Consider the following 7,363-nt stretch of genomic DNA (forward strand, 5'->3'; position numbering starts at 1 on the left):
CTCAGTCTCTGCAAGATGGGTCCACACCCCCCACGTGAAGCCAAGGCCCAGACACCCCTTCTCCCAGATCTCACTGCATTCATTCGTCCACTTGGGAGCCCGCCAGCATTCTAGTCCAAGGCTCCCTGTAGGCAGAAGGTACCTCGCTGCCTCCGGGTGGAACAAAGGCTGGTCATTCCTGGGCATGCCTTGGGGGCACTGAAACCGGCCACCGGCCAGGCCGAGCCTTGGAGAGAATTGTGCCACTGTGGAGACCCCGCAGCCACCTCACCCACCACAGAGCTTCCCGTGCGCTGTGGGTAGGTGGGCCAGTGTCAGGTGAGGGGACACCACCTCCACCTCGGCTCACCTGAGCCAGCGGTCGACTGCATACTCACCTGGGGAGTGCCCAAGGACAGCAAGAAAAATGAGGGACTTTCAGGGGCAGCTGTGTTTTCTGACTCAGTCATAATGCCCCTAAAAATCCTTATTGTTCTTGCAGTGCGCATCGGGCGGCAGCCGCCAACCTACCCCTCGCCCACCTGGCCGCTCTGGGACGGGAAGGGCTTCCGGGGTCCGATTGGGATGTCCTCCCTCATCCTCCTGAAATGAGAGTCAGTGGGGACTTGCTGTTTATTAAAACAATTTTGTTGGGCCAACGCATTGATTTGCATGTATTTTTACAATTTCTTTTTTGGTGAGGGCTGGGCATCGAGACATTCCTGCGCGGATCAGAGCCCAGGAGAACACAGGGTCTCCGTGGTTTGTGTGTGGTGAAGGTCCGGAAGAGCAGGTGCAGGGCAGCTTCAGGGCCAGTTACGTCAAGAGCGGCAGTGTTTGGCTGGCCAGGATGCCCTAGCGTTCCTGAGAAGCTGGAAGTGTTTAGGGGCAGCTGGGCAGAAACTTGCACGGTGTTTTAAAACAGAAGGTGCTGCAGTCCACTCTCTGAGACCCAGTGAGCTGGCCATTTTGCAAATACACTTGCAGTGGATTCAATGTCTTTCCCCCCACCGTGACCCTGGAGCTTGCTGTCTCTACCCCTATTTCACCTTCTGGGACTCCTCCATGCTCAGCAGGTGCCCCTACCTTTTCTGGTCCCACCCCACAGATGTTTTAGCTGAGCCAAGGCCTTATCTTGGGTGGACTTGGGATTTCTGGGGGGTTGTCAAGAAGCAGAAGTACCAGTCTGTGACATGCCCCCTTAACCCAAGAACACCAATCCACAAGAATATCACCAAATCCCACAGCAACGAAATCTTCCTCTTAGCTGAGGCTGGGCAGGTGACCTGTCTGGGGATGGACAGACTGGTAGGGGAACAGGCAGCAAGGAGTCCCATTGCCCTCCCAGGGCAGCAGGGGGAATTCATCCTTGCGGTATTTCTAAGGTTCCCAGGTGCTGACTCATAAGCTCTCATCACTCAAGAAGACGGCCATGGCGTGTTTGGCATTTGTAGGACCCTGACCACCACCGTCCTCTTCCCTGGCCAGCCCGGCCCCGTGCTCTGCAGACTCCAGCCGTCCTGCTGTCCCAGCTGTGCCTCCACACCAGCTGTCCCAGAGACAGTTTTTAAGGGGCTGGGTTTGCTCAGAAGCCTCAGCATTCTGCCTAGGGGAAGGGACAGCTCCAAGGTAAAGTTTAACACGGGGACGGAGCGTGGTGATGGTGATGTTTATCCCTTCTTGGTGAGAGGCGGGTGGGGCTCTCATGAAATGAGACTCTTACAACCTACAGTGGACACAGAGCGACACAGCACATTCCATCATCCTTCATCAGCTAAGCATTTGCTAACTTCAAGTCAGCAGTCCCCCCTGGAGCCCCTTTGCCCTGCCCTTCGTCCCCACAATCCTCCTTGTTCCTGAGTGTGTTCCTCATTCTTTACCCCAAAACATTTGCAGAAGACACTACATCCGTTTAAAAAAAAGGCAATACATCAAAAATAAAACTGATTACTCTTTCTCCCCAATTATAAAAGAATTGCCTCCCACTGTAGAGCATTTCAGAAATACAAAAGGATGGAAATGCCCGTACCTGGAGATAATGTCTGCTAATGAAATAGATCCTTCCAGCATTTTTTTCCCTATGGGTGTACACCCACACCCAGTTAGCAGGATTGGGACTTTTAAAAGGGGCGAGGCTCAAAACCCATTTGAGCAATGGCCCTGTGCCCTCTGGAGCCAGCAAGTCTCTATTTTCTTTTTGCCAAGTAGGATGTGCTGTGGGCTGCTGCTTCCATCCAGGAAGCTCAGAGACCTCGGCGGGTGCTGGAGCAGCACTGGGTCTCTCTCTAAACCAAGACTAATGAAGTTGTCTGGAGGATGCTAGCAATGTGGGCTCCATCCTGGTTGATTTCTAAGTGGACCGCTGCATTGCTTCTCGACCCTGGTGGCACGTAAGAATCACTTGGAGAGCGTTAAAAAAAAATGTCAGTGCCTGGGCCCAACCCACCTAAGACCAATTGGATCTGAATTGCTGGGGTTGGGGGAGCCCAGGGATTGGTATCTTTGTTTTTGTTTTCTTATGTTGCTCAGATGATTCTATTAGGCAGCCAGAGAACTATCCAGCTCCATGCGCGCAAGGTAGATAAGGAAGAGATTTCCTCCAGCTAGGCCTGCAGAGCCTGATCGAGCAGATGTGACCATTGGCAGCTGGCAGACTTGCACTTCCATTATTTTCTCTTCTGCTCAGAGTCATCATTTAATCCTCATTTTATAGACAGAGGACCGAGGCTAAGGAGAGCAGGAGACTTATCAGAGGACACACAGCTAGGATGTGGCAGAGCTGGGGTTTAGATCAGCAGCTTCTGACTCCCAGGCCAGTGCTCCTTCAGTAACAATTATTATTTATAATTAGCATATAGTTAGAACAAGCGTATCGTAATGCTTACTAATACTGAAGCATTTGGTCATCGCAGTATCCTGAGGTGGGCGGGTACTACTGTCTCTTGAAGGAGGTGTCTGCCCCTCTGGGAGGCTGGGTTATCATCCCTTAGGCTCCCCGATGCTAAGTTGTACACCTGGCCAGCCTGGACCCCCGGCTTGCCCCCACTCAGCCTGCCATGGGTCCCAGCTCTGGACAGGGCAGGTTCCAGCCCCATTTTCAGAACATGCAAGAGGTGTGGCCCAGATCACACAGTTGGTGGGTGGCAGAGGTGTCCAGGAAGGAACACAGCCCTGCGTGGGGCTTACTCATCTGGCCCTGCTCAGAGCTGGCAGTCCTAGAGGTCAGGATCCCTCCTACGGATGCCTCGGTCTCCAGAAGGCTGTCCCTGCCCTTCCCTCTTTCCTTCAGAACTCGACTACAGGAGCCTGGCCTGAGGGCAACCTGGGCAGGCTGCCAGCGCCGGGAACTGACGGGCAAGCGCATTGTCAGCTCCAGGGAGCAGTCAGCTGTTTATGGGCCTGTCTGCAGAGCTGGAGGGCCAGCCTGCCTTGGACACGATGGGAGCTGGGAGACGAGAACACCACTTTCCCGGAGCCCCGCGGCTCTGGGCCAGGCCCACGGGCTTCCTTTGGCAGAGAGGGCCTGAGCCTTGGCCACGCCTTCCTTTTCTGGGCCTTGGCTCCCTCCTTAGTCTGGCTCTCGCCCCGCTCCCCACCCAGCTCTTTGCAGCAGAGTGCACACTCTTGGCAACAACATCCTTGTAACCTGTTTGCCAGAAAACAGGATGGTTGGGCAGGCAGACTCAGCCAGCACCTTGGTGGGAAACAGGGTGGTAGGCCTCAGCTCAGGCTTTTCTTGCCCATATTCCTCGGGGAGCTGGGCTGGGAGGTTGCTCTAGGCTGCTAGTTAAGCTGAGTTATTTCTGATCCAGGTAAGCCAGGGCAGGGCTATCGGGCTGAGGTGAGAGCTTTGAGCTCCTCGAGTTGGTGGTGGTGGGGAGACAAGTCTTTGCCCAGGAGTCTGATCAAGGGCAGTCACTTAGCTGGGGGCCTTGGGTAAAGCCTCCCACCCCTCTGTGCCTGTTGCCCCATTGTTTCATGGGCATAATAGTATGCTGTAGGCATGTGTCTGCTTTCCAGGTTTATTCTGACTATAGATATGAAATTGTCGCCCCCTCTGCCTCCCCTTCCAGGAGGACACGGAGGACTCTGGGTGGTGTCTGCTTGGAGAAGATGCTCAGTTAATGCTAGTGGCACCGCACTGCTCAGGAAGCGAGGTTTGGGTCCCAGCCTGTTGAATTGTACCTTCCATCTTTGATCTCTACAAAGACAGCCTTTCCTTCAGTCTCCTCTCTGGCCCTCCTGCCCTGGCTGGACCCTGTTGGGAGGGTGGTTATGGACTGAGAAGCTGCATTCCTCTCTGGTCTGGCCTGCTGAGGCCCAGAGCCCACAGAGGCTTCCTTCCCTCCTCGAGGTTCGTCCTGCAAGTCTGGACGCTGTCAGCTCCAAGGCGTTCCCTCTGGGCCTGGGCCAGAGGAGCTGCTGCACAGCCCCTCCCTCCCCTGCCGGCCTCCTTGGGGTGCAGACGGCTCAGCACAGGCAGGGCTTTCTGGTTGGCTTGGCTGGTGGGGAAGAGATTAGCACTTGCTTTCTGTTTTGACTCTTGTATCTAACAGGCAGAGTCTGTGACATTGCAGAAAAGCAACCTTGGACCTTGAATGAGTGTGGGGCCCGTCCCTGATGGCCTGGCCACTGTGGAGGTGTCTGGAGGTAGGAACGGGTGATAACATCACTCCCTGGGTGTGTGGAGAGAGGTGATGGCCATCTGGTGGCTTCCCCTGCCCAGCTTCTGTGGCCCTTTCTTCTGATAATGCCTCTCTTTTCCTTCAGGGGACCACCTCCTTCCCCCCGCCGGCCCTGGTTTTAGAAGCAGGCATGTGGCCCAGGCTGGACACTGACATTCCCCTTTGGGACTTTTGCAGCAACTATGGGGAAAGAGGCATTCGCTTTTCCTGGGAGTTGCTAGATTGAAAGGATATAAGCTTGGAACTGCTGGTGACCATCCAGTTTTCCACTTGAGGACGAAGCCAACGAAGAGGAAAGAGAGCTAAAAGATGGAGAGAATATGCTGTCCAGACATCAGTAAGCCCCTGGATCCAGCCATGCCTGAAGCTAGCTGCATCCCTGGACTAACCTGATTATGTGAGCCAATGCATTTCTTTTTTTCTAAAACTATCCTGAGTTGGGTTTCTGCCATACAAAGGGTCTTAATAAAGGCAATGTTTTTCTTTGGTTTCATCTTAAAAAATCAAGTTTGAGGTATACTTTACATGCAATAAAATCCATTTTAAAGTGTCCAACTAATAAATTATGTCAAATGTATACACCCTTGTAGCTAACACCACAGTTGAGATGTAGAATGTTTCAAGTTCTCTCATTGCCCCTTATGGTCAATTCCCCCAACCTCAGAGCCTTTGGTCTAGAGAGTCATTTTGCCTTTTCTAGAATTTCATATAATTATTATCACATAGTGTGCACTCTTTTGTGTCTGTCTTCTTTTATTCAGCATGTTTTTGAGATTCATCCATGTTATGTGCATTAGTAGTTCATTCCTTTTTATTGCTGAGTGGTGTTCCATTATATGGATGTGCCACAGTTTATCCATTTATTAGATGATGGACATTTGGGCTATTTCCAGATTTTGGCTATTACAGATAAAGCTGTTTTGAACATTATGTACAAGTCTCTGTGGGGGCATGTTGCGGTTTTTGCGCCTAGACCTCAGTCCCATTTTACAGTTGAGGAAACTGAGGTTCAGAGAGGTAGAATGCCTTGTCCAAGGTCACATGGCTGCTGGATCCTGCGGTTTGCGCAGGGAACACAGCAAGGGGCAGCTGCGTAGCTGGAGGAATGCAGCACAGCGTTTGGGTGTTCCTTAGGGGCCTCTGGGGCTGCTTGAGGAGGGAGCTCATTGGATCCTGGGGCCCAAGAAGGTGGTCGCTGGGAGGGACTGTCGAGAGGAGCTGCCGCCATGGTCCTCATGTTTTCACCCCCCTGGACCAATGTCATTTGTTTCTCCCCTGTGGACTCCATGGTTTGAGAGATTATATCTGCTAAACAGGCTGCATCCACGAAGCCAGAGTCCACTTCCCCAGATGTATTCCTCAAATATGTAAAGAATGTATCCAGAACTATCTGTCTGAGCTGACTGTCACTGTGAGCAGACTTGTATGAAGAGAGGGAGATGAAGAAACGGATGCCTGCTTTTTTTTTTTGTTTCTTGGGGACCAACAAATTATGGCCCCATCGCAGAAGTTCAGAGAATGCCAAGTTGGTAACCCCCACTTTAGTCCAGCCTCTCATTTCACAAATACTTCAGCCACATCTCCCTCTTGGTCTTCTCTGCTCAGGTCAGCCCTGGGAGGTCAAGGAGAGTGTTTCCCCGATGCTCGTGTTGTGAGCTCAACGTGGGTCATCTCCCTTGGGACTCAAGAGTCCCCCCCCGACCCCGGGTCCACCTGTGCTGAAGCCAGACGCACCCCCGGGCCTCCCAGTTTGGCGAGCCAATACATCCTTCCCTTCAGTGGCAGTCTGGCTCAACTGAAAGAGTCCTGGCCGGTACAGCTTAGCCAGGCCAGCACCCCTCAGTGAAGCTTCCCCCAAGTACCTCCTGGCAAAATCAATGGAGTTCACCTCCTGGGGGCTAGAGACTAAGTGCTTTACATGCATTATCTCAAATCCTCTCAGCAACCCTAGGGGAGGTACTTTTATCCCCGTTTTACTGCCAGGGAAACTGAGGCATGGAGAAATCAAGGCACAGAGCTGGAACGTGCGTGCATCGGATATAGCTTGCGTGCCTCTACAGGCTCCCAGCTCCCCTGTCCGCCAGACTCCTGGCTGCTCTCCTCAGCCACGACCATGGCTGAAGGGCTCCCCGAAGTTCCACAACTGAAGCTGACCAGCTGCCTTCCCGAGCATGACCCGTTTCAGACCTCATCCCAGGGAAGGGGGTCTGGCTCCCGAATGGCTGTGAAAGGGCTGAAGAACGCACCCGAGAGGCGTGGAGGAAGTTAGTTCTTGGGGACGAACGTTGAGCAGTGGAAGACGAGATGGGAAGGTAAATTCCTTCTCCTTCCCTCCCTTGGACGATTTGAAGCTCTTTTTCCGTGTGGTTTCTCGTGAAGCAGTGGCAGTGTGCTTATACATCATCCCGCACTGCTTCCCATCCTTGCCCACCTCCCTCTCTTTCCCTTCACTCTTGCTGCCTTGGAATTCCACCTCCAAGTCAATGTAGCAGCACTTAATCCCTTGCCTCCATTGTCTAGTGAACACGGGCAGTCCGGCTCCTGGGTCTGCACTGCACTGCTTCAGCGAAGGTTGGACAAAAGGGTGGAGGCATTCCGTGCCATTGCTGCGGGATGAGGGAGTGGATGAGACAGTGCCGAATTCATCAGAGATTATTCCTGTTTCTCTCCCCCTCTGTTCACTAGATCTAATCAGCGAA

General features: G+C 53.0%; 1 long non-coding RNA gene across 1 annotated transcript; it reads left to right on the forward strand.

Annotated features, from left to right (window-relative positions):
* The first annotated feature begins 458 nt into the window (after nucleotides 1-458).
* Nucleotides 459-5,567, forward strand: LOC131417209 (uncharacterized). Its single transcript, XR_009222688.1, has 3 exons — nucleotides 459-4,136; nucleotides 4,536-4,629; nucleotides 4,750-5,567. It is a non-coding gene; the product is annotated as an uncharacterized LOC131417209 (long non-coding RNA).
* The last annotated feature ends 1,796 nt before the right edge of the window (nucleotides 5,568-7,363 follow it).

This window comes from Diceros bicornis, chromosome 18, assembly GCF_020826845.1.
Source record: "Diceros bicornis minor isolate mBicDic1 chromosome 18, mDicBic1.mat.cur, whole genome shotgun sequence".
Lineage (NCBI taxonomy): Eukaryota > Metazoa > Chordata > Mammalia > Perissodactyla > Rhinocerotidae > Diceros > Diceros bicornis.